At 40.1% G+C, this 14,558-nt stretch overlaps 1 long non-coding RNA gene across 1 annotated transcript; it reads left to right on the top strand.

The window, feature by feature from the left end:
* Positions 1-1,744: 1,744 nt before the first annotated feature.
* LOC131821810 (uncharacterized) lies at positions 1,745-2,556 on the top strand. The gene is made up of 3 exons (XR_009349991.1): positions 1,745-1,824; positions 1,946-2,065; positions 2,158-2,556. It is a non-coding gene; the product is annotated as an uncharacterized LOC131821810 (long non-coding RNA).
* Positions 2,557-14,558: the final 12,002 nt, after the last annotated feature.

Genomic DNA, 14,558 nt, shown 5'->3' with positions numbered 1-14,558 from the left:
TTAAAGCTGAGGAAACTGAGGCTCAAAGGAATTAAGAATATTGCCTTTGTGGCAAGGCCTGGGAAGCAATGGAGGCAGGTTTTATGATAGTCAGCTAGTCGACTTACTTTCATGGGAAAACAGCAGATATTTACAGAGCTGGTTAAAGTGACAGAAGCAAGATTTGAATCAATTCTTTCCAGCTCCAAGCTAGTCTCAGAAGCCCAGCTGCCTTCCCGCTGGGACTCAGTGGTCCCCAGCTGCCTCCTTCCTCTCTGAGCAGCAGAGCGGGCTGGGTCTGTGCAATCACTTACCTTCACTTCCCTGAAGCAAGCCCAGAAAACATCCAGCAGAGGCATGGTGGGGTGCAGGGAGCTGGCCTGATGGGCACAGGCCTTTTTCTCTCTAGGGACTAGACTGGAGAGGATGCTTGCCTTCGTGAGAATCAGCCCCGGCCCTGCGCTCCATCTACTGCACCAGTGCACCAGCAAGAAGGAGAGAGAAACAGAGCAGCGCTGCTGGCCTGAGCTCTGCTTGCCTCCTCTTCAGGCGCCTCCCAGAGGGCCCCAGGGAGGGAAGGTGGGAGGGAAGGAGGGAGAGAGAGGCTAGCTAAGGAGGAGGGACCAGGAGGCGGGTCACTGATTCAAACTCAGCACCGTTAACCGGTTGGCTGGGAGTGGAGAGCAATGCCAGTCAAAATTCATTGAACATAACAGTCTGCAAGCTTGGAGTAGTCTGTCCTGCCTGCTGGCTCCCCCGTCACTCTGCCACCTGCACTCTGGCATGCATGCCTTCTTGCCTCCTGCTGAATGACACACCAGCTCTCCCTGGGGGTCTCTGTGTACAACCAAAACCACACAGGGGCTGTGGAAAGAGTGCCAGGAAAAGAGCCCAGGGAGGCCAACAGTCAACCCAAGCAGAACCTAGGCAACTGTGAAGACAGCTGGTTGAAGCGGAAAAGCTATGAGCCTGGGAAACTTTTTCAGCCATGAGACTCTGGGCCTTTGGTCCCTGGGTCATTCTCATTCTCCAACCCCCACTCTCAAGTTAAGAATCGTGAATCACTCTGGCACCATGGGATGGCACTTTCCTTTTTGGACCTCAGTTTTCCCAGCTGTGCAGTGAGAGGCAGGGTCACAGTTGTCTAAGTCTCAGGTCTTTAGTATGACTCCCGTTGGGGGTTAGGTACTGGGCAAGTCTAGAAGAAACTGCATTCTGGACAATAATTACAGCTCCTCTTAGACCTCCTGTGCTGCCTGTAAGAAGTCAGGTAGTGTTCCAAAGAGAATCTGAGTCCACAAAGGCCATTTCATTGATCTACCTGCCTCAGGCCATCGTAACTCTCTCCTACCTTGGATCACCCAGGTGTATGCCCTTTTCTGAACATCTGAGGAAATGATAGCTTTCCTCCTTCATCTATTTCCATGCTCAGAAACCTGAGCACTCCAGGCTGAACAGATCCAGAAGTTCAGCTTGGAATCTGAATTTGAACCTCCTGGAAACACTGAAGTCAGTTCTTTCAACAAAAATAAAGTTGGCACCAGGCAGTTCTAGGGGCTTTATGGACAGGAAGCCATTAAGAAGCAGTGATTCTCCCCTCCCCCAAGCTCAGCAGGCAGGGTGCTGTGGCTGGCAGCCAGAAGGCTCCTAGGAACTCCATGGCAAAGAGCCAGGCATGAATCTCTGGGGGCATGTGTCATCACAAGGCCCAGAATAACTAACTCCCCCTGACCTCACTTCCCTTTCAGAGACCCCAGCTGTTCGGGCAAAAGACCAAATCCTGGGAATCTCTGAGGACGCCACTGCTTCTTTGAGGACTTTCTTCATTAGCGGTTTGGTCCAGAGGTTTGTCCCAGGAGTCTGTGAGAATCTTTCCAGCTCTGCTTACAATGTACTCTGTGGCCCTCTGTTTCCCCATTTGTCTCCTGGGGGGGTTACAATAACTGATCTCTCATCTTCTCTCTAGCTCTGGCCTCTGTGGTGCCTCAAATGTCTGCTCTGTTGGGCCCTGTCAGGATGACAGTCAGCCATAGACAAGACAACTGGCTCCTTCCCGCTCACCTCCCATTGGACACAGTCTTATAAGGTAAAGCCCCTTGCACAGGGTGGGAGAGTAACATGAAGACCCAGAGCAGAGTACTGTTCCCTCTTCTGAGAATATGCCCTCTTCCCCTACAGCCAGGGACCTGAGGATGGAGAACCATGAACCAACTTTTGGAGAAGAGGCTGAATGGCAGGAGAACAGACCTCCAAGGATGGCGACATGACTCTTGCTCCCTGAAGTCTATCTCCTTCTTTAGATTCAGGCTACTGGGAGGAAGGGGCTTTGGACATTTACTGTAGAGGCAATAGTGCACAAAACAGTGACCTGAGAGGCCAGGAGTTTGGTTTCAGTTCTGGGTTTCTCACACCAGTTTAGCTTTGAGGATATTAGAAAACAGTGTTAAGCCCATGAACTCTGGAGGTAGACTGCCTGGATTCAAACTGCAGCTTTGTTACTTTCTAACCTGGTGACGTCGGGCTTGCTATGGCCTTAGTTTTCCCAGTTGTAAAATGGGGAATAATAGCAGCACCTATCTACTTGGGAGGTTTAAGTTAAATGAGTTAAAGCATTTAGTATAGATTTAGTATCATGCCTGGCATAAAGTAAATTCTCAATAGATGTTATTTGTTATTATTGAAGAATCTATGGCTTTGGGATCAGACAGACTTAGATCTGAGTGCTGGTTCTGTTACCTTCTAGCAGGGTTCGCTTAGGAAACACACTTCACTTCTCAAAGCCTGGTGCCTCATCCGTGAACTGTGGGTTCACTGTTTACATAAGGGGGCTACTGCCAGGTATCAATGAGATAATACCTATTTATACTTAGCACACTCAGCACATAGTAGGTGTTCAATAGCTATTAGTTCCCTTGCTCTCTCTCTTCCTCTCCTGGATGTTCCTGACTCTCCCTGCTTCATCCAAACCTGAGTTCAGATTCACGCCCAGCTACTTTTTGACTGTGTACCCATCTAAGGCAAGCCACTTTGTCTCCAGGACTGTTTCCCTGGCTGTAACATGAGAATGAGGATAAAAATATTTACTCACCTCCCAGCTTTGGAATGGGAGACATGAAGAACCTGACATGTACTGGTTTCTCTCAGTTAACATGAATCCTCCCTCCTCTCTTTCTTCCTTCTGCCTCCTGCACTCCATAAGGAGTCTGAATCTATGGGTGCCTCCCTTGCCTCACACCCAATACCTCCCAAGATCAGTATAGCAGACATGAAGCCTGCTTTCTTTGATGGTGGTTAGGGGGTGGTCATTGGGAGGATGTCAGGGAAGGTGTTTGGAGTTATAGAAAGTGCAGCATTTAGGGCAGGGAGACAAGCAGGTGGTGGGGGGAGTTATCTATCACATTAACATTCACCAGGCTAGCTGCTCTATTTCCTTACCCAGGAAGTGGCACTGCCTGTGATAGGGTGTCTTGTTTAAGGCCAGGATCACCAGTCTAAGCGAAGGAACCCAGGTAAAGGAGAAGAAAATCTTGGTATCGTTGAGACCTGTGAGTTAGGAAGAATGGGTTTCCTCTCAAGGTAATTGTGTCCATCCTTCTGCCAGATATTGAGCAGATCACAACTGGAACCACTGGAAGGACAAGGCTGTACCAAATGAAGACAGGAAGTCAGAGACATACCGGAACAGCCATTCTCAAACTTGCTCTCCAGACACTTTTCCACTATTAAAAGTTATTAAAGACCAGAAATTTTATTTATGTGGGCTCTATCTATGTATATGTACCATACTAGAAATTAAAACTGAGACATTTAAAGAATATTTGTTGATTGATTTATTCATTTAAAAAACATACTTAAGGGACACCTGGATGGCTCTGTCGGATGAGCATCTGCCTTCGGCTCAGGTCATGATCCCGGGGTCCTGGGATCAAGTCCCACAATGGGTGTCCTTGCTCAGTGGGGAGCATGCTTCTCACTCTGCCTGCCACTCTCCCTGCTTGTGAGCACTCTCTCTCTCTCTCTCTGACAAATAAATAAAATCCTTAAAAAATTTTTAAAAAACATATTTAGAATTTAGACATGTTAACATAAATGACATATGTTAGAACATGTCTGTATTTTACTTCATTTCATTTTAATTTAACTCCAGTTAGTTAACATTGAGTGCTATATTAGTTTCAAGTGTATAATACAGTGACTCAACAATTCCATACATCACCATGTGCTCATCACAAATGTGCTCCTTAATCCCCATTACCTACTAAACCTATCCCCCCATACCCTTCCCTCTGGTAAGGATCAGTTTTTTCTCTATAGTTAAGAGTCTGTTTCTTGGTTTGTCTATCTCTCTCTTCATTTTGCCCTTTTGTTCATTTGTTCATTTCTTAAATTCCACATATGAGTGAAATCATTTGGCATTTTTCTTTCTCTGACTGACTTGTTTTGCTTAGCATTATGCTATAGGTCTCCCCATGTCCTTATATATAGCAATATTTCATTATTTTTAATGGCTGAAAAATATTCCATTATATGTGTGTGTATATATATATATATATATATATACACATATATATGTATATACTTACAAACACACACACACACACACACACACACACACACATCCCTTCTTCCTTATCCATTCATCAATTTTTTTTAATTTTTAAATTTTTTATAAACATATATTTTTATCCCCAGGGGTATAGGTCCATGAATCGCCAGGTCCACACACCCCACAGCACCCCCCCCCAATGTCCATAACCCCACCCCCCTTCCCCCAAGGCCCCTCTCCCCAGCAACCCTCAGTTTATTTTGTGAGATTAAGAGTCACTTATGTTTTGTCTCCCTCCCAATCCCATCTTGTTTCATTGATTCTTCTCGTACCCACTTAAGCCCCCATGTTGCATCACCACTTCCTCATATCAGGGAGATCATATGATAGTTGCCTTTCCCTGCTTGACTTATTTCACTCAGCATGATACGCTGTAGTTCCATCCATGTTGTCGCAAATGGCAAGATTTCATTTCTTTTGATGCCTGCATAGTATTCCATTGTGTATATATACCACATCTTCTTGATCCATTCATCTGTTGATGGACATCTAGGTTCTTTCCATAGTTTGGCTATTGTGGACATTGCTGCTGTAAACATTCGGGTGCACGTGCACCTTCGGATCACTACGTTCATGTCCTCTGCCCATTTCTTATTTATTTATTTATTTATTTTTTATTTTTTATTTTTTATAAACATATATTTTTATCCCCAGGGGTACAGGTCTGTGAATCGCCAGGTTTACACACTTCACAGCACTCACCAAAGCACATACCCTCCCCAATGTCCATAATCCCACCCCCTTCTCCCAACCTCCCTCCCCCCAGCAACCCTCAGTTTGTTTTGTGAGATTAAGAGTCACTTATGGTTCATCTCCCTCCCAATTCCATCTTGTTTCATTGATTCTTCTTCTACCCACTTAAGCCCCCATGTTGCATCACCACTTCCTCATATCAGGGAGATCATATGATAGCTGTCTTTCTCCGCTTGACTTATTTCACTAAGCATGATACGCTCTAGTTCCATCCATGTTGTCGCAAATGGCAAGATTTCATTTCTTTTGATGGCTGCATAGTATTCCATTGTGTATTTATACCACATCTTCTTTATCCATTCATCTGTTGATGGACATCTAGGTTCTTTCCATAGTTTGGCTATTGTGGACATGGCTGCTATAAATGTTCGGGTGCACATGGCCCTTTGGATCACTATGTTTGTATCTTTAGGATAAATACCCAGTAGTGCAATTGCTGGGTCATAGGGCAGTTCTATTTTCAACATTTTGAGGAACCTCCATGCTGTTTTCCAGAGTGGCTGCACCAGCTTGCATTCCCACCAACAGTGTAGGAGGGTTCCCCTTTCTCCGCATCCTCGCCAGCATCTGTCATTTCCGAACTTGTTTATTTTAGCCATTCTGACTGGTGTGAGGTGATACCTCACTGTGGTTTTGATTTGTATTTCCCTGATGCCCAGTGATATGGAGCACTTTTTCATGTGTCTGTTGGCCATCTGGATGTCTTCTTTGCAGAAATGTCTGTTCATGTCCTCTGCCCATTTCTTGATTGGATTCTTTGTTCTTTGGGTGTTGAGTTTCCTAAGTTCTTTATAGATTTTGGACACTAGTCCTTTATCTGATATGTCGTTTGCAAATATCTTCTCCCATTCTGTCAGTTGTCTTTTGATTTTATTAACTGTTTCCTTTGCTGTGCAAAAGCTTTTGTTCTTGATGAAATCCCAATAGTTTATTTTTGCCCTTGCTTCCCTTGCCTTTGGCGATGTTCCTAGGAAGATGTTGCTGTGGCTGAGGTCGAAGAGGTTGCTGCCTGTGTTCTCCTCAAGGATTTTGATGGATTCCTTTCTCACATTGAGGTCCTTCATCCATTTTGAGTCTATTTTCATGTGTGGTGTAAGGAAATGGTCCAATTTTATTTTTCTGAATGTGGCTGTCCAATTTTCCCAACACCATTTACTGAAGAGGCTGTCTTTTTTCCATTGGACATTCTTTCCTGCTTTGTCAAAGATTAGTTGATCATAGAGTTGAGGGTTTATTTCTGGGCTCTCTATAATGTTCCATTGATCTATATGTCTGTTTTTGTGCCAGTACCATGCTGTCTTGATGATGACAGCTTTGTAATAGAGCATGAAGTCCGGAATTGTGATGCCACCAACGTTGGCTTTCTTTTTCAATATCCCTTTGGCTATTCGAGGTCTTTTCTGGTTCCATATAAATTTTAGAATTATTTGTTCCATTTCTTTGAAAAAGATGGGTGGTACTTTGATAGGAATTGCATTAAATGTGTAGATTGCTTTAGGTAGCATAGACATTTTCACAATATTTATTCTTCCAATCCAGGAGCATGGACCATGTTTCCATTTCTTTGTGTCTTCCTCAATTTCTTTCATGAGTACCTTATAGTTTTCTGAGTATAGATTCTTAGCCTCTTTGGTTAGGTTTATTCCTATGTATCTTACGGTTTGGGGTGCAATTGTAAATGGGATTGACTCCTTAATTTCTCTTTCTTCTGTCTTGTTGTTGGCGTAGAGAAATGCAACTGATTTCTGTGCATTGATTTTATATCCTGACACTTTACGGAACTCCTACACAAGTTCTAGCACTTTTGGAGTGGAGTCTTTTGGGTTTTCCACATATAGTATCATATCATCTGCGAAGAGTGATAATTTGACTTCTTCTTTGCCGATTTGGATGCCTTTAATTTCCTTTTGTTGTCTGATTGCTGAGGCTAGGACTTCTAGTACTATGTTGAATAGCAGTGGTGATAATGGACATCCCTGCCGTGTTCATGACCTTAGCGGAAAAGCTTTCCGTTTTTGTCCATTGAGAATGATATTGGGTGGGTTTTTCATAGATGGCTTTGATGATATTGAGGTATGTGCCCTCTGTCCCTACACTTTGAAGAGTTTTGATCAGGAAGGGATGCTGTACTTTGTCAAATGCTTTTTCAGCATCTATTGAGAGTATCATAGGGTTCTTGTTCTTTCTTTTATTGATGTGTTGTATCACATTGACTGATTTGCGGATGTTGAACCAACCTTGCAGCCCTGGAATAAATCCCACTTGGTTGTGGTGAATAATCCTTTTAATGTACTGTTGAATCCTATTGGCTAATACTGTGGTGAGAATTTTTGCATCTGTGTTCATCAAGGATATTGGTCTATAGCTCTCTTTTTTGATGGGATCCTTGTCTGGTTTTGGGATCAAGGTGATGCTGGCCTCATAAAATGAGTTTGGAAGTTTTCCCTCCATTTCTATTTTTTGGAACAGTTTCAGGAGAATAGGAATTAGTTCTTCTTTAAATATTTGGTAGAATTCCCCCAGGAAGTCATCTGGCCCTGGGCTTTTGTTTGTTTGGAGATTTCTAATGACTATTTCAATCTCCTTACTGGTTATGTGTCTGTTCAGGCTTTCTATTTTTCCTGGTTCAGTTGTGGTAGTTTATATGTTTCTAGGAATGCATACATTTCTTCCAGATTGTCAAATTTGTTGGCGTAGAGTTGCTCATAGTATGTTCTTATAATAGTTTGTATTTCTTTGGTGCTAGTTGTGATCTCTCCTCTTTCATTCATGATTTTATTTATTTGGGTCCTTTCTCTTTTCTTTTTGATAAGTTTGGCCAGGGGTTGATCAATTTTATTAATTCTTTCAAAGAACCAGCTCCTAGTTTTGTTGATTTGTTCTATTTTTTGTTTGTTTGTTTCTATTTCATTGATTTCTGCTCTGATCTTTATGATTTCTCTTCTCCTGCTGGGCTTAGGGTTTCCTTCTTGTTCTTTCTCCAGCTCCTTTAGGTATAGGGTTATGTTGTGTAACTGAGACCTTTCTTATTTCTTGAGAAAGGCTTATAACGCTATATATTTTCCTCTCAGGACTGCCTTTGTTGTATCCCACAGATTTTGAACCGTTGTATTTACATTATCATTTGTTTCCATGATTTTTTTCAATTCTTCTTTAATTTCCCGGTTGACCCACTCATTCTTTAGAAGGATGCTGTTTAGTCTCCATGTATTTGGGTTCTTTCCAAACTTCCTCTTTTGGTTGAGTTCTAGCTTCAGAGCATTGTGGTCTGAAAATATGCAGGGAATGATCCCAATCTTTTGATACCGGCTGAGTCCTGATTTAGGACCGAGGATGTGATCTATTCTGGAGAATGTTCCATGTGCACTAGAGAAGAATGTGTATTCTGTTGCTTTGGGGTGAAATGTTCTGAATATATCTGTGATGTCCATCTGGTCCAGTGTGTCGTTTAAGTCCTTTATTTCCTTGCTGATCTTTTGCTTGGATGATCTGTGAGGGGAGTGTTAAAGTCCCCTACTATTATTGTATTATTGTTGATGTTTTTCTTTGATTTTGTTATTATCCATTCATCAATTAACAGACATTTGAGCTGCTTCCACATCTTGATTATTATAAATAATGCTGCTATGAACATGGGTTCAGGTATCTCTTTGAATTAGTGTTTTTGTATTCTTTGGGTAAATATCCAGGGGTGTGATTGCTTATCATAGGGTAGTTCTATTTTTCACCCTTTAAGGAACCTCCATACTGTTTTCTCCAGAGTGGCTACACCACTTTGCATTCCCATTAACAGTACAAGAGTGTTCCTCTTTCTCCACATCCTCACCAATACCTGTTGTTTCTTGCATCGTTTGCCCATTCTGACAGGTGTGAGGTGATATCTCATTGTAGTTTTGATTTGCATTTCTCTGATCATGAGTGATCTTGAGCATTGTTTCATGTGACTTTTGGCCATCTGGATGTCCTCTTTGGGAAATGTCTATTCATTTCTTTTGCCCATTTTAATTGGATTATTTGTTTTCTGGGTGTTGATTTGTATAGGTTCCTTATATATTTTGGATACTAACATTTTATTATTGGATATGCCATTTGCAAGTATCTTCTTTCATTCTTCAGGTTGCCTAAAAGTTCTGATGATTGTTTTCTTTGCTGTGCAATTTATTTTTGCTTTTATTCCCCTTGCTCAAGAGACATATCTAAAAAAAATAATGCTGCTTTGGCTGATGTCAGAAACCTTACTGCCTATGCTCTCTCTAGGATTTTTATGTTTTCAGTTCTCACATTTAGGTCTTTAACCGACTTTGAATATATTTTTATATATGGTGTAAGAAAGCTATCTAGCTTCATTCTTTTGCAGGTTGCTGTCCAGTTTTCCCAACACCATTTGTTGAAGAGACTATCTTTTTCCCACTGGATATTCTTTCCTGTTCTGTTGAAGATTAATTGATCATAGAATTGTAGGTCTATTTCTGGGTTTTTAAAATTATGTTCTATTGATCTATGATTCTGTTTTTTATGCTAGAACCATACTGTTTTAATTACTACAGCTTTGTAATATGACTTGAAGTCCAGGATTATAATGTCTCCTGCTCTGCTCTTCTTTTTCATGATTGCTTTGGTTACTCAGGGTCTTTTGTGGTTCCATAGAAGTTTTAGGATTGTTTGTTCTAGCGCTGTGAAAAATGTTGTTGGTACTTTGATAAGGACTACATTCAGTATGTAGATTGCCTTAGGTAGTATAGACATTTTAAACATATTTGTTCCTGCAAATCATGAGCATGGAATGCTGTTCCATTTCTTTGTCATCTTCAATGTCTTTCATTAGTGTTTTATAATTACCACAGATTTTTCAGCTCTTTAGTTAGGTTTATTCCCAGCTATCTTATTGTTTTTGGTATAACTGTAAATGGGATTGAATCCTTAATTACTCTTTCTGCTTCTTCATTATAGGTGTATGGAAATGCAACAGATTTCTGTATATAATTTTGTATCCTGTGATGTTACTGAATTTGTGTATCAGTTCTAGTAATTTTTTGATGAAGTTTTTTGGGTTTTCTAAATATAGTATCATGTCATCTGCAAATAGTGAGTTTCACTTCTTCCTTGTTAATTTGGATGCCTTTTATTTCTTTTTTATTGTATGCTTGCTGTGACTAGAACTTCCAGTACTCTATTGAATAAATGTGGTAAGAGTAGACATCCTTGTTTTGTTCCTGACCTGATGTTAGGTGTGGGTTTTTCATAGATGGCCTTTATTATGTTGTAGTATGTGCCCTCTAAACCTACTTTTTAAAGAGTTTTTATCGTGAATGGATATTGTACTTTATCAAGTGCTTTTTCTGCATATATTGAAGTGATCATACAGTTTTTATCCTTTCTTTCATTAATGTGATGTATCACATTGATTGATTTACAAATATTGAAGGATGCTTGCAACCTAGGAATAAATCCCACTCAATTCTGGTGAATATTTTTTAATGTGCTGTTGGATTAAGTTGGTGGTATTCTGTTGAGGACTTTTGAATCTATGTTCATCAGAAATATTGGCCTATCATCCCTTTTATTGTGGTGTCTTTATCTGGTTTTGGCGTCATGGTAATGTTGGCCTCATCAAATGAGTTTCTCCTCCTTTTTTAGTTTTTGGAATAATTTGAGAAGTATAGGTATTAGCTATTCTCTAAATGTTTGGTAGAACTGGCCTGTGAAGCCATCTGGTCCTGGACTTTGGTTCGTTGGGAGATTTTTGATTACTGATTCAATTTCTTTGCTGGTTATCAGTCTGTTCAAGTTTTCTATTTCTTCTGGTTTGGGATTTGGTAGTTATATTTTCTGGGAATTTATCCATTTCTTCCAGGTTGTCCAATTTGTTAGCATATGTTTTTCATAATATTCTCTTAAAATCATTTGTATTTCCATGGTTTTGGTTGTTATTTCTCCTCTCTCATTTATGATTTTCTTTATTAGCATCATTTCTCTTTTCTTTTTGGTATGTCTGGTTAGAGATTTATCAATTTTCTTAATTTTTTTCAAAAAACCAACTCTGGTTTCATTGATCTGTTCCGCTGTTTTGTTTGTTTTTTAGTGTCTATATCGTTTCTGCTCTAACCTTTACTATTTCCTTCCTTCTGCAGGCTGTAGGCTTCATTTGTTGTTGTTTTTCTCCTTTAGGTGTAAGGTTAGGTTTTTTATTTAAGATTTTTTTCTTGCTTCTTGAGGTCCACATGTATTGTTATATACTTCCCTCTTAGGACCACTTTTGCTACATCCCAGAGGTTTTGGACAATTGTATTTTCATTTCCATTTCCATTTATTTCTATGTTTTTTTAAATTTATTCCTATATTTCCTGGTTGATGTATTCATTGTTTAGTAGCATGTTATTTAACCTGCATTTATCTGTGGTCTTTCCATATTTTTTCTTTTGATTGACTCCTAGTTTCATAGCGTTATGGTCAGAAAAGATGCATGGTATGACTTTAGTCTTTTCTGTTTGTTGAGGCCTTCTTTGTGGCCTAATATGTGATCTATATGGGAGAATGTTTCACGTGTACTTGAAAAGAATGTGTATTCTGCTGTTTTAGGATGAAATGTTCTGAATATATTTGTTAAGCTCATGTTCCAGTGTGTCATTTAAATCCTTTGCTTCCTTCTTGATTTTCTATTTAGATGATTTGTCCATTGGTTTGAGTGGCATCTTAAAGTCCCCTACAGTTATTGTTCTGTTATCAATTAGTTCTTTTATGTTTTTTATTAATCATTTTTATATATTTGGGTGCTTCGATATTGGGTACATAAATATTTAGAGTTGTTGTATCTTCTTGTTGGATTGTCCCCTTTACTATCTAATATACTGCTCTTCTTTGTCTTTTGCCACCATTTTTGTTTTAAAGTCTAGTTTATCTGAGATAAGTATTGCTACTCCAGTATTCTTTTGATATCCATTTGCATGATAAAGTTTCACCATCCCCCACTTTCCATCTTCAGGTTTCTTTTTGTCTAAAATGAGTCTCTTGTAGGTTTAAAGAAAAAATCTATTCTGCCACCCTATGACTTTTGATTGGAGCATTTAGTCAATTTATTCATATATTTGTATTTAGTGCCATTTTATTACTTGTTCTGTTGTTGTTTCTAGATGTTTTCTCTGATCTTTTCTTGTCTTTCTTTCTTTAATGTTTTGGTGATTTTCTTTAGTGATATATTTGGATTTCTTTCTCTTTATTCATTTCATGTTTATTAGTGGTTTTTGATATATGGTTATCATTAGGTTAGTATTTAACCTCTTCTGCAAATAGTGGTCTATTAAGTTAATGGTCATTTAAGTTTGAATACATTCTTTATGCCTCTCCTCCCCATGTTTTAGGTATATGTTATTATATTTTGTTTTTTTATGAGTTCCTTGACTGTTATTTTACAGAAATATTTATTTTACTGCTTTTGTGTTTCCTGCCTTTATACTCTCTCTTCTTAGCACTTAAAGTGCCCCTTTTAATATTTCTTGCAGGGCCGTTTTAGTGGTAATAAACTCCTTTAGTTTTTGTTTGGGAAACTCTATATCTCCTATTCTAAATGATAGCCTTGCTGGATAGCGTATTCCTGGCTGCAATTTTTTTTCTTTTCAGCACTTTGAATATATCATGCCACTCTCGTCTATGTTGGAAAGTTTCTGCTGAAAAATCCCCTGCTAGCTTTCTGGGGTTTCTCTTATAAGTTAATGACTTATTTTGTCTTGCTGCTTTTACGACTGTCTTTATCACTGTATTTTGCCAATTTAATGGCAATATGTCTTTATGTGGATCTACTTTTTGTTGGTTTTGATGGAAATTCTCCATGCCTTCTGGATCTGGATGTCTGTTTCCTTCCCCAAATTAGGGAAATTTTCAACTATTATTTCCTCAAATAAATTTTCTTCCCTCTTTTCTCTCTCTGGGACTCTGGGACTCTTATAATATAAATATTACTATAGTTGATGGAGCCACTGAGTTCCCTCAGTCTATTCTTGTGTTCTACAATTCTTTCTCTCTTTTGTTCAGCTCCATTGATTTCTGTTACTGTGTCTCCCAGGTCATTAATTTGTTCCTTTATTTCTTCCCACCTGCTATTCAGTCCATGGAGCATGTTTCTAATCTCCTTAATTGCACTCTTTATCTTTGATTCTTTTTAATTCTTTTATTTCTTTGGTAAGGGTCTCCACTCTTCAATTCTTTTCTCAACTCCTGTGTGTATCCTTATGATTGCTGCTTTATATGTCCATTAGGCATTTTTTTATATATCTGTTTCACTTAGATCTCTGGCTGTGGCCTTATCTTGTTCTTTCATTTAGGATAAATTCCTCCATATTCACGTTTTGTCTAAGTCTCTGCCTTCTCTGTTTTAGAAAAGCCTGTTGTGCCTCCTTCTCCTGAAAGTACTGTCCTGAGAAGGAAAGGTCATGTAGTGCCCAGGGCTTGATGCTTCAGTAAGTGCATCCAGTGTGGCTATGTGTGCTCTGCTGTTGTGTTTTGGATACTCCATGATACTCTTGGATACTGAGGCCAAGAGGCTCTCCTTGCCTACAATGAGCAGTGTTTGGTCCCTGGCCTGAATGTGGTTGAGTTTTAACAAGGTGTGCTCAGGTCTGCTTGTGAAATGAGACCTGTGACCATCTCCACTGGAAGTATGTCCTCCAAAACTCTGTTTTGGGGAGATGTGGTATGACTAAGGGTTTGTGTTGGTCTTCTCTGGTAGGGACCACCTCACTGAAACTGAATCAAGTTTGACTCAGAGGGGGAGACCTGCTAGAGTGCAGGGAGGGGTGGAGATTAGTGCAAGCAAGTTAGGCAGCCATTGTCCACACTGAGCTGCTTCCTGCAGGTGGGTCTGTGTTTATGTTGAGAGGCGGGGAATGGAACTGTTGCCAGCCAGCTCCTTTGTTCCTGGAGTGGTGTCCTGTGAATGCTGACTCTCATGAACTCCCTCTGAGAAGAGCAAATGCTCTCCCCACTGTGTACCCCAGGCAGTCTTCAGATCACTGTTTCCACACTGTCTGTCCTGGTTTGTTTGCCTGCCTTCTCTCCAAGAGCAGCACAATGATTTCTATCCAAGTCAAGCCCACTGACTTTTTAAAGCTCCAGGCTTTAAGCCCCGCTAGCTGCAAGAACTTACAAGATTCAGCCACTCTCCTTTTTCAAACCAGTGGCTATGAGGAAATGTTCTCTTTGTGGGATACCCTGTGTGCACCACTTT

This window comes from Mustela lutreola, chromosome X (assembly GCF_030435805.1).
Source record: "Mustela lutreola isolate mMusLut2 chromosome X, mMusLut2.pri, whole genome shotgun sequence".
NCBI classification, from domain to species: domain Eukaryota; kingdom Metazoa; phylum Chordata; class Mammalia; order Carnivora; family Mustelidae; genus Mustela; species Mustela lutreola.
Note: the sequence above shows the minus strand (reverse complement) of the source record. Positions and strands in the feature narration are given on the sequence as shown.